General features: G+C 38.2%; 1 protein-coding gene and 1 pseudogene across 1 annotated transcript in view; one reads left to right on the top strand and one right to left on the bottom strand.

Moving 5' to 3' along the window:
- SNX29 (sorting nexin 29) overlaps positions 1 to 12,913 on the bottom strand; it is a 647,758-nt gene that overhangs the window by 370,827 nt on the left and 264,018 nt on the right. The window lies entirely within an intron of this gene.
- Positions 10,356 to 10,688, top strand: LOC118830964 (annotated as a pseudogene).

Below are 12,913 nucleotides of genomic sequence, written 5' to 3'. Positions count from 1 at the left end.
GTCCACATTTTACAGAGGCCCCAAACCAGGTGAATTGTCTTCTGATTCACAGTAGGTCTTCTGATTCCAAGTCAGAGGACTTAGATCTAGAAGGAAACTTAAAGATCACCTGGTCCAAAACCCTTTTTTTAAGGAGAGTTAAGCCATTACTAGACTTCAAAATGAGATCAACTATCTACAATTCCTCTGTTTCCCCATCTCCCACTCACTTCTCAAACCTCATCAAACTGGTTTTGATTACTACTATTCAGCAGATACCATTCTCTCTGAGGCTGCCAAAGATCTTCTCAGTCCAATTACCTTTAGTCCTCAGTCCTCATTCTAACCACTCAGCAGTTTTTACATGGCTGAATATCCCCCTCCTTCTAGATAAGTCTTTCCTCCCTTGGCTTGTCTGACACTTCTCTCTCTTTGTTCCCTTTCTGACTTCTTTGAAATTTCCATCTCAACATCATTTGCTAGATTATTACACTGTAAGAACTGTGGTCATTTACCAAGTCTCTGCCCTCAGTCATTATCTTTTCTCTATATGTCCTTTTTCCCTTAGTGATGTGACCACCTCTCATGGATTTAATTATTATCTCTTTGCAAATGGCTCCCAGATAAGCATGCCTATCAAAACTCTCTTCTGACCTTCAGTTTTGTATTGGGAAATGTCTTCACTAGAACATTAGATACTGATCTCAAAATCAACATATCTGAAATCACATTTTCTCAAAAACCTATCCTTCCTCAAAATAGACCTATTTCTGTGGAGGTTAGTACCATCCTTCCAGTTGCCTCAGATCTCAACGTCAGAGTCATCCTTGACTCTTCCTTTTCTCTTACATGCCCATATCCAAGCAGTTGCCAAATTTTATCAATTCTACTTCTACACCTCCCATAAGAGTCCCCACTTACTACATTCACACAGCCTCTATCTTATTTCAACTGATTATCACCTCTTGAGTATACTATTATAAGAGCCTCCTAATTGATCTCCCTGTTTCTAGTCTTCTCCCTAATTCACCATCACAAATCAATCAATGAACCAACAAGTATTTATTTAAGAATCTACTATGTACCAGGCTCTAACCTAGGCTCTAACCTAACCTGGGGATACAAAGACAAAAGGAAAACAGTCCCCGCCTTCAACAATCTTTCCTTTTATAGGAGAGACAACTTGTACTTGGAGTGCACTCACAATTAAGGGGTGGGATAAGGATGATGATGATCCAGTCAAGGAGACTGAGGAGCAGTCAGAAGATAGAATGAAAACCAAGATAGAGAAGCACCACAAAAACCCAGAGAGGAGAATGTATCCACGAGGGAAAGGTGGTGAGTTGTGTCAAATGCCACTGAGAGTTTGAGGAGAGGGACTGAGAAAAAGTCATCAGATTTTGAGATCACTGATAACTTTGATAAGAGAAGTTTCCATTGAGGGATAAGGCAGTAAGGCAATTAAAGTTTTAGAAGAGAGAAAGAGGATAAGTAGAAGCAATAAGCCCTTTTTCAAGTGAGTCTGGTTGAGAAAGGGAGCAGAGATATGTGCCAATACCTAATGGGGATGGCAGAATTGAGCGTGGGTGTTCCTCCCCTTCCCCCCCCCCCCAAGAATGACACAGACTTGGAGTTTGTAAGCAGCAGAAAGAGTAGAAAGGGAAAGACTGAAGATTGGGGAAGTGATAATGGGAGCGAGCCACTGAAGAGGACAGGAAAGGATAGCATCAAGGATACATATAAAGGAGTTAGCTTTGGCAAGGATAATACCTAGCTCTTCATCAGAGACTAGAGAAAAGGTAAAATGGAGGATGATGTCAGGGTGTTTTGAGCTAAAGAGGAGGGGAAAGAGGGAGTTCAATGGCCATCACTTTCTTGGTTAAATAGGTCTACAGCTGTTGGGGGCTGGAAGGCTTCTAGAAGGGGGCTAAGTTATGCTGAGGAGTAAAGAGATATTCCTAGAAGGCAGCTTACACCCTATCACCTTCCTGATCAAATTCTTTAGTAAACTGGGGGGCCAGGGGAGGTAAATATTGTTTTTTAAAATCTTCAGTGGCTCCCTACTAAATCTTCAGTCTGGCATTAAAACTCTTCCACAATATGGATTCTACCATTAGTTCATATTCTACTACACACAGCAAAAAAGCTATTCCCCACACATAACATTCCTTTGCATAGGTAGGTGATCCTCTGGAATGCTTTCTCTCCTCATCTCTACCTTTTTTTTTTAATTTTTTAAAATTTATTTATTTAACATACTTAGTTTTCAGCACTGATTTTCACAAAAGTTTGAATTACAAATTATCTCCCCATTTCTACCCTCCCCCCCACTCCAAGATGACGTATATTCTGGTTGCCCTGTTCCCCATTCAGCCCTCCCTTCTGTCACCCCACTCCCCTCCCATTCCCTTTTCCCTTCCTTTCTTGTAGGGCAAGATAAATTTCTACGCCCATTGCCTGTGTATCTTATTTTCTAGTTGCATGCAAAAACTTTTTTTTGTTGTTTTTGAACATCTGTTTTTAAAATTTCTCTACCTTCTTTTAAAGCATAACTGAGAAACCACTTCCTACACGAGAACTCTCCTGATCCCTTACTCTCTTAAGTTGTTAGCTAAGTATCACTTTAAAGTACTTTATGTTACACGGTATAGTAGATAAAGAGCTGGGCCTAAAGTAAGAAAGTCCTGAGTTCGAATTCGACCCAGGCACTTACTTAGCTGTGTGAAAATGTCCATTTCTACTCTCTATTTCATCCTCACCCCATTACTGCTATATGGTTAAAACAACACACATAAGAAAACTATATTTTCTAGACACCTAAGTTTATGCGCCTGTAGGTACGTAACTGCTGGCTTATTTTTTCTCTAGTAAGAAGCTTCTATTTTATCTCTAAAGTTAACAAAAAAATGTCACTATTTATTTGTTTAAAGTGAACAATAAAAACTCCCAGAAACCTCAAGTCTCTCAGAGTCCAACAAATGAGTAAGAAGTACAGTCAGCATTCTGTTTTCTCTACCTATGTCAATCAATGCGTACTGAGTAAAGTGCAGTGTCAGAGAAGTAGAATATAAACGATAAACATAAATAATATGTGACTGATCAAACAGAAAAGGGAAAAAATTGCAGCTTTTCTGAGGGGGAGGCATTAGTTCTGAAATCAAATGAGTGACAACTTAATACCCTACAAGAAAATCATACTTCTCTATTTTTGTCAATAAATACAATCTCTGAATTTAAGAAAAATGATGTTTCAAAACATTTGCTAACAAAACTCAATCTTAAATCTAACCATTATTAACCATTAACCATTAACAATTTGGGTCTACTTTCAGAATTGTTTTGACATCATAGCTTAAAAACCAGCCTTTGTCCGAAATAACAGGAAAAAGTATTATTGTTAACATTTGACAGTGACATTGCCAAAAAAGGAACTTTTAGTCTTATTGAGTGAAAAAGGCCTTTGGAAACTGTCTAATCTAAAACATCTCAATGTACAGATAAGAAAACTGAGGTCCAGAGGGGTGAACTGATTTGCTCCAAGGTCCCATTGAAAGCCTGCGCTTGCTTTATTCAAGGGAGTCTGGGTTTCCCAAGACCACTATTTTTATCTAGATACTACATGTGGCTAAACATTTCTCTTGAAGAAGTTATCCCCTATAGGGTGTTTTGAGAAAGTTAATATCTAAAGATGATAAAAATGGTTTGCCTTCATATACTGGTTTTAAAGTTTATAAAGCACTTCAGAATGCAATCTTCTGTATAGTAGGGATGATTATTTATATTTCATAGGTAAAGAAAGGGAGATATAAAGAGCTAAAGTTAGCAGCAGAATGAAGACTAGGTCCAGATTTTCTTGACTTCAAATGTACTGATCTTTCCAATTCAACTTACCTTGAAGGCAATAAAAAATAGAGGGGTGATCCTACATGTACAACCCAAATTCTGAAAAATGTTATCAGACATTTGTAAAAGAGACTCTTGTCATGTATAAGACAGCAAATTAACTTGATGGCTAAGTACTCTTTGTCAGCAGGTGTTAACCCCATCAAATTCTTATTCTAATGCCTTTTTTAAAATCACACTAACAATCCTGTGATCTTCTGAAAGATAATTCAGGATAAAAGAGATGTTCTCATAAGATCAAAGGTTCTACAACAGATTTAGAGGTGAAGGAGACTTGAAGGCCACCAAAGCTAACCCAACCTACCCCCATTTTACAGATGAGGAAATCTAGATGACTTATCCAAGTTCACATAAGTATCAATTTGCAACATCTAGGTTTCCTGGCTACAAATCCAGGACTCTTTGCACTGCACCCCTCCACCTACATTTGTTATGCCAAAGGAATCTCACTTCTGGTAGGATTTAGCCAAGCTAGAAAGGATCTGAATACAAGCCCAGCAATAAACTATATGTCTTTTGTCCAAAAAAGTTTGAAGAGGCTCCTCAATAGAAAGTTAGCACTAAGTGATAAATGTTTTAAAATTAATTTTAAAAAGCATATTATAAATATATAAATTAAAAATAAAGGACATACAAAGAAAGAAGCTTTCTGTATCCAGAGAAAGAACTGATAAATTGATGTATAGAATAATTTCACACACACATACACCCCTATTCATGTCTAATGGCAGCCATCTCCAGGATAGGGGAAGTGGGGGGGAGGAAGGGAAGAAAAAAAAGGGAAAAAAAATTTACATGATAAATTTGTTGTATATTTGGAGGAAATAGCAACTTGTACATGGTAGATTTGCAGTTTCATATGTAATCATTTTTCTTACTGCACTGTATTATGGAAATGCTTGCTTTGTTTCCTAAATTAAAAATTAAATAAATTTTAAAAAGAAAAAAAAGCATATTAGGTTTTGCAAAGAACTACGTACATTATCATATTTGAGCCTCATAATAACCATGCAAGGTACATAGTACTAGTATCTATTTCACAGAAGAGGAAAATGACACCCAGGGGTTTTAATGACTTTTCCACAGTCCTAGAGAAGTGGCTGAGACAGAATTCAAATCAAGTTATCCTAAGTCCAGCATTCCATCCATTATGAAGACCCTCTACTGAAACACACAGGGGTTGCGATCTGTATCAGTAGGAGTATCCATATTACTGAAGTGATGCCAAAAGTACTGATGTTTTATGCCCATTAATACCATTAATGCTGATAACATTATAATCATTTCTAACAAAATCAATGCTGTGTGCATTAAATACACTCAGAGAAGTCAAAGTCAATTTTTTCCCATACTTCTCTGATGATATAATTACAGAAAATAGACTGCAAATTGAAAGGGCTCTCGAGGGGGAAAAAGGATGATGTGGGGAAAAAAGTAACAAATCTCTTCTTTAAGCTATGTCATCAGAACCCAAAGCTGTGTTTTGCTGAAAACCAAGGAAATAGCATATCCTTTGTTTCAGAAAGCTTTTTGTTATTGTTGCTCAGAAAGTTGCCAGTTTTGGCAGAAACATTTAGATCTTTTTAAACTTAGAAACCACGTTACAATTCTTAGTCATTTCGGGTTGCCATACCTGTTTGGAAGGCTCTCAAGTACTTTGAAATTAAGTGGTTATTTTGTGGTTGTTGTAGTTTTGTGATCCAGAAAGTAAATAAGCTTTTCTGTCTAAATTGTTACTGAACAAATTTCCAAGATCTATGGATAGGGAGGGTATATGTAGTATAACAAGGCTGTTTTCAATTTTCTCCCCCCCCTTCTTTGTATCCCCAGAACTTGGCACAGTGCCTGGAATATGGTAGGCACTTAAATGTTTCTTGACTTGACAAGGATTAAAAGTAGCATAAAATTCAGAGCTGGTTTCATACAATTTTCTAACTTTAATAAAAGGAAGTAAAGCTAGGCAGAGAAACAGAAAGTTGGGTTTGTGACATAGCAATTACAGGACATTAGGAAATTTCCAAGAGATAATCTCCATAGGTTCTTCTAAGATACTATTCAGTTATTCAGTTAAAGGATATAGCATCCTCAAACTAGAAACAGCAAGAAAATTAGCACATTCAACAGACCATAACTTCATTTCTTCCCTCAGTGAAGAAGTATTTACTGATTGTAGAAACCCAAGCAAGCAAAGGGAAGGCTAAATGGGTCCAGGGATTTAAAATTTCGTGCAATGCATCTTTGCACCATACAGAGGTAAGAAAGTTGATGCTATCAATATGCCCACTTCTGCTCTACATCAATCAATAGGTATTTATTAAGTTTCTATTGTGTGCCAGGCATTGTGCTATAGAAACAGATATGAAGAATGAAACAATCCCAGCCCTCGAGGAGCTTATTTAGGAGAGAAATTTGGGGAAGGGAGAGCAAGTACTTACACAGAATAAATTTTTTTAAAAATACAAAGTAATATTGGAAGGGAGAACAAATCAACAAGCATTCATTAAGCCTCTACTGAGTGCCAGGCATTGTGCTGTAGAAAAATATAAAGAAAGTCACAGACCTCAAGGAGCTCACTTGGGAGAGGGATATGGGGAAGGGAGAGCAAGTATTTGTATAGAATAAGGAAATACAAAGTAATATTGGAAGGCAAAGCACTAGCAGCTGGAATTATTTAAAAAAAGACTTCATGTAGAAAGCGACATTTCGGGGTCTTGAAGGAAGAGTAGGAATCTCTAATATGGAAGTGATGAGTGAGGGCATTCTAAGCTTGTGCCAAGGCAAGGAGATGAGAGACATAGTGCCATGTGGTAGGAACAACAAGAAGGGCAGTCTGGCAGACTCATGAAATAAGAAATGGAGAATAATATCTAATGCCCTATTACTGTCCAGGGTACCATTATCTTACTTAACCAAGCCCCAAACCTCAGTGTCATCCTTGACTCCTCTCAATCACCCCACATATCCAATCTGTTGCCAAATCTTGTCATTCATACTTTTAAAACTTCTCACCTATGTGTATGTCCTCTTCCCTCTGAACACACAGCCACCCTCCTAGAGTAGGTCTTCATCACCTCACCAGTAGACTACTGCAACAGCCTGCTGGTTGGTCTCCTTGCCTCAAATGTCTCCCCACTCCAATCTGTTCTCCACTAAGCTATCAAAGTGTTCTTCCTAAAACAGGTCTGATCATGATACCTCCATACTCAATGGCTTCCTATTATGTCCAAGATCAAACAGAAAATCGTCTGTCTAGCATTTAAAGCCCTTCACAGCCTGGCCACTCCCTGCTTAACCAGACTTTCCTCCCTTTTGTGTACTCTATGGTCCAGCAATACTGGCTTTCTTGCTGTTCCTCACATAGGAAGTTCCATCTTCCAACTCTGTACCTTTTCAATGGATATCCCCCAGGCCTGAAATGCTCTCCTTCCTTCCCTTAGCCTCCTAGTTAGTATCTCTTGCTTCCTTCAAGATTCAGCATGAATCCTGCCTTCTAAAAAAAAGTCTTTTCTCCCACTTCCCCTGAACTCCTTATGGCTCTTGCTTTCGCTCTGAGATTATCTTCCATTTACATCATAAATATCTTGAATGTGCAATTTTTTTTTGTTTGCTCCATTAGAATGTGAGCTCCTTGAAGTCAAGGACTATGTTTTTGCTTTTCTTTGTATTCCCTGCACTTAGCATAGAGGCTGACACACAGTAGGTACTTAAATGATTACTGACTGAGTGACCTGGATTTAAATCCTGACTCTGTCAATAATTAGCTGTGTGACCTTGAGCAGGTCACTTCCTTTCACTAGGACTCAATTTCCTTATCTGTAAAATGAGGAGGTCAGAATCAGTGGTCCTTTCTAGCTCTATATCTAGCATCCTGTGATCTTCTGAAAGATAATTCATAACTTCTGATGGAGGAGAGGAGGGGGGAAAAATAATTAAGAGACCAGAACCTAATGCCAAAGAAAAATGCAGACTGATCTACACCACACACAGAGTCATACATACCATCAGGCAAGCTGTGCACACCAGAGAGCTTCAGACTGTTCAGCTGGAAATGAATCTCACACTCACGATATTCTTATTTTACTGATGTATATAAATAAGACTTGAGACGTCTTGACCAGAAGCACTATGGTCATATGATGACAAACATAAAGAGCCCATGAGTCTTACTTCTCTGGTTTTTCATATCAGCCACCCTCACTCATTAACCTTTCAGTTTTCTTCTCATAAGAGTTTTTCCAGAAAGATCTGCTCACCTGCTTAAATGCCTCATCCTTCTTGCAAGAGATATTATCTAAATTTATAACACAGGCAGAAATACAGCTGGGAATGACTGTTTTATAGAATCAGAACTGTCATCACACCCTTCACAAACCACATTTTCACCTGCTCATGTGATGCAGAAAAGCAGAATCTTTGATACACACTTTAAAATTGTGCTGAGTGAAAAGCAGTTTGACAGTGAAAACTACTTTTGAGCTGAAATAAAATATTCAGACAGCCATGCCAGACAAAGTCATCTTTCTCATCTTTATCCAAAGGACAGAAAAGTATTTGTTGTGTAACATTCTGGACACAGATGCCATCTAATCAATGTACAGTCACAGAACAAGTAACTACGATGACAGAAACGGGCGGGGTGGGAGGGGGGAGAAATAGGACACTTGGCCTTCACAACAGTTCTAAATACTCATTTTAAAAACAGCACATTCTACAAAAATACATTTACATCAAAAATTGGGTGAAAATAGTATCTTTATAATGTGGTCCCAAAATGGCAATAGAACTGTTGAAATGGTATATGTTTCAACACATCTTTAGCCAGAAACTAGCTGCTAATCTATAAACCTTAAGCTTAGCAAAATTAAAATCTGATGAAAAATTCACATATTTTCATCTTAATGAATAGAAATTGAGTTTTTAAGGCCACACAGAGAGAAGGAATAGAGAGCCACCCCACCTCACCCCCATTACCTCACATAACAAAAATTACTACCACATCTTTTAGCAGTTAATCATCTACAATTTTGTACATTATTTCAAATGGGTTAATCTTCTTTCTCTAAGTAAAGTGTAAACTGGAGGACAAAGATTTCTTTGATATCCGCTACCGCTACTAGAATAGGGGAGGCCATTATTTATCAAGGCAATTGAGCTATTGTATTAACTCATTGATTAACATCTTTTCCTTCAGAGGGATGTCTAAATATATAAAACTTTCAACACAGGCTGATCAAACTAGAAACTGACACGTTAATTAAGAATCCCATCCTAATCACCAGGGTGTGCCTAGTATGAATTCTCAGATCTAGTAGTCATATCATGACATTACCTTTGTTATAAAATTGTTTACCACTATAATCCAGAAATCTTTTTGAGGTTTTGTATAAAAGTCTACCACAGAATAGTCAATCTATGGGTAATCATTTTTACACTTGTATAGGCACTTATTTGCATATTTATTAACTTAATGCACACAAAATAGTACTGCGAAATAAAGGAGAAAATAACAAGAAATCATAGGAATAACACTCCCATAATATTAGCTTTCTCCAAAGTGGGCAGACTGAATAATATTTACTATGGAGACAAAGCGGGATAAAAACAAAGCTTTAGTTTTAAAATCACACATTTTAGGGGTATTTTTTTAAATAATCATGAAACATTCTTCCTTAGCAATATGGTAGTAAAAAGAATACAAGACTGCGAAATCAGGAAAACTTAGTTTTGCATCCAACTCTGCCACAAATTAGCTATGTGACCTTGAAGAAGTCACTTATCCACTGGGACATCAGAAGGACTGGACTAAACATTCTCTAAGGCCTGTCCAGCACTAACAATCCTATAATTCTAACAAAGCTACACATAAAGGAGAAAGAAACAGAGTCATAAAGAAGAGAAAGGGGATGAAAAGAAATATACTTAGGACAGGGGTGAGGAACCTGCTGCCTTGAGGCCACATGTGGCCTTCTAGGTCCTTAGGTGTGGCCTTTTGACTGAATCTAAGTTTTCTAGAACAAATCCTTTTATTAAGGGAATTTGCTCTATGAAGTTTGGATTCAGTCAAAGAGCCACACTTGAGGACCTAAAGGGCCACATGTGGCCTCAAGACTGAAGGTCTGTAAAACAAAAGCAAACTGGATTTTTTTTAGTATTTCTTAGAGTTTAGTTTTCCAGGATCAATGGCCACAAAAATCTCCTATTCCCAGGTATTTTGCCTTGCCAATCAGGTGCTGAGTCACATAGGCTTTCACACCTGATGGCAGTGAACCAATTAGGTGCTGACTCAGGTAGGCTTTCATGCCTTCTGGCTCTGAGCCTATCAGTAGAAAGTGTATATATTCAGGAAGATTGATATTTTGCCTTGGGAGCTCACTCATGGGAAGGACCTTTGATTTCCTGGACAGGACTCTGGCTTTTTCCTCCATCTTGGACCCTGAGAGGCCTGCTAGAAACAGGACTTCTAGAACACCAAAATGTCTGGAATATTATGGTCCAAGGCCATTTTTGCTGGCTATAAGCAAGGCCTATAAAACCAGAGGGAACATACAGCTCTTCTGAAAACTGAAGGAGTCTATGCTCAGCATGAAACTGAATTCTACTTGGGCAAGAGATGTGCTTATGTATACAAAGCCAAAAACAACACAGTGACTCCTGGTGGGAAACCAAACAGAACAAGACTAATGTGGGGAAAAGTTACTTGGGCTCCTGGAAACAGTGGAATGGTTCGAGCCAAGTTCAGAAACAATCTTCCTGCCAGGGCCATTGGACACAGGATCCAAGTGATGTTCTATCCCTCAAGGATCTAGAAAATGAAAACTGATTGAATAAAATTACACATTTTTTGCAAATGTTTATTTTGTCTTGAATGCCTTTTTTCCTATTCAAGATCTGTTTGTTGGTGGTTTTTTAAAATAAATATTTGCTGATCTCCTGGACAGGACCCTGGGTAGCTGTTACGAGTCCCCACCACACCCCCACTCAGATGTTGGTGCTCCCCTGGTCCGGTGATGCATGTAAATGTTAAAGTATATAGCAAGATTACTAAGACAGTTGGAGCCCTGTCTATTGTATCACTCATCAGTCTTTGCACTAATTTCTCTAGGTCTCCCTGCTTGTTTTGCATTATTGAATTAAAATAAGATTATTAACCCTTTTGAAGCTGTCTTTCCTTTAGAAAATCATATCAAGAACTTGCGCTAGCAGCCCACCCTGTGGGCTAGTGTGGTTGCTACTACAAGGTTCCCCACCCGTGACTTAGGATCATGTGGTCTTATATTTAGAGCTAGAAAGAACCTTAAATGCCAACTAGTCCAACCTCTCATTTACATATGAGGAAAATGAGCCCCAGAGAGATCATGTGATTGTCTAATAGTGGTAAGGCCTAACAGTTTTCAAGTAACAGAACCATAATTGAACCCAGGCTCTTTAACTCCAAATCCAGTGCTCTTTCCACTAAACCCTACTGCTCATAGCAAACAAAACTACTCCCCAAAGAAAGTCTGACTGAAGAAGACAAAACAAAAAACTAAAATAAGAACAGAGCCGCACAACAAAACAAAAGCATTCTCCACAAAAATGGCAAGATGCAGAACTGGGAAACAGAGTAGGAGAATGCTTGGCCATGAACACAAAAAAATACATAAAAATGTGTGGAAACACGTTAAGAAAAAGCAGTTATATAAAACAGCCATGGAAAAGATCTGCTCTACTATGAGCAAGTATTTCAAAAGCTATGGGAACTCAATAACCGTATCACAACTTAGTCAAGGAGGACAACAGCAGCTACCAAAAAAAAAAAAAAAGTCAGGACCAGGAAGGTTGGGAGGGAGGAGGATTACAATTAATGGTTAAAAAAAAACCCTAACTAAATTATATCCCCACTAACAGAGCACCAAAAAGGAACAATAATAAGTCTAAAAAAGGGAAGATTTACAGCATGAGAAAAAATATTAACCGTGAAACTCAAGGTCATAAAAAAGCCATTTCTTAAAGGAAAAATATGATAGAGTATAAGAGGAAATAACTTTGAAAGCCAAATGTTTATGAATTCTAAAAAATGCCATAAGGCTTTGGAAGAAGGCCATGGTGAAAAGAAAAAGGCCATGACAACAGGTCAGCTGTTAGGGTGTGCTACACATGTGCATACTACATAGATTCAGATAAACACTGAATGTCCCACCTGGCATCTCAGGGAGGGACAAAAGAAGGACAAAGAAAAATAGATGTACATCCTGAAAAGAAGAGGTCATCGAGATCCTATTCATATTAGGCAGAAACAGTTCAAGGACAGGATGACAAGGTCTGTTAATGTTCCAGTAAAAAGAAATTTGGAAATCAAGATGAAGCAGAGACCAGAGTTAAGTGATTTGGGTTGAAAGGTGAAGACCCAATAAGAAATATAAAGTCAAGAAAACAGGGAAAATCTACAACTTCCCTAAACTGCATTGGGCTGAAAATAACAATGCTAAAATTACAGAAAACAATAATTGCTACTGAGTCGCATAGGTTAAGAGTCCACAGCAACAGTCCTACAGCTGTTCAAGTCCCACATTTAGATAACTGGGTGACCCTGGAGCTGTGTCCCTGGGCAAGTCATTTCTCAGTGCCTCAGGAAATAACATCTACCTGTAAATTGCAAGGGAGTTGCTGAACACTGAAGATTAGACAATCTTCCCTCTGAAGCTTATTAGCAGCATACCTGGTAACACTGAGTATCCGCCAGGGTTTTGTCCTGAGTCACCTTCTCTTCTCTCAGGGTGTTATTTCAAAGTGATCTTATCAGCTCCAATTGATTTAACTATCATCTCAATGCTGATGAGTCTCAAATCTATTAGTCTGGTCCTAACCTCTTCTAACTTCATACTAACACCTCTAACTGCCCACTGGAAATCTCAAATGTGGTTGTTCTACATCTTAAGATCAACATATCTAAAACTGAACTCTATCTTTCTCCTCAAAACCTCCACTCTTCCTAATTTTCCTATTATTGTTGAGGAGACCACCAACCGAGGTGTCATCCTCAACTCCACGC

This window comes from Trichosurus vulpecula, chromosome 9 (assembly GCF_011100635.1).
Source record: "Trichosurus vulpecula isolate mTriVul1 chromosome 9, mTriVul1.pri, whole genome shotgun sequence".
NCBI lineage: Eukaryota > Metazoa > Chordata > Mammalia > Diprotodontia > Phalangeridae > Trichosurus > Trichosurus vulpecula.
This window is presented reverse-complemented; position numbering and strand designations above follow the sequence as displayed.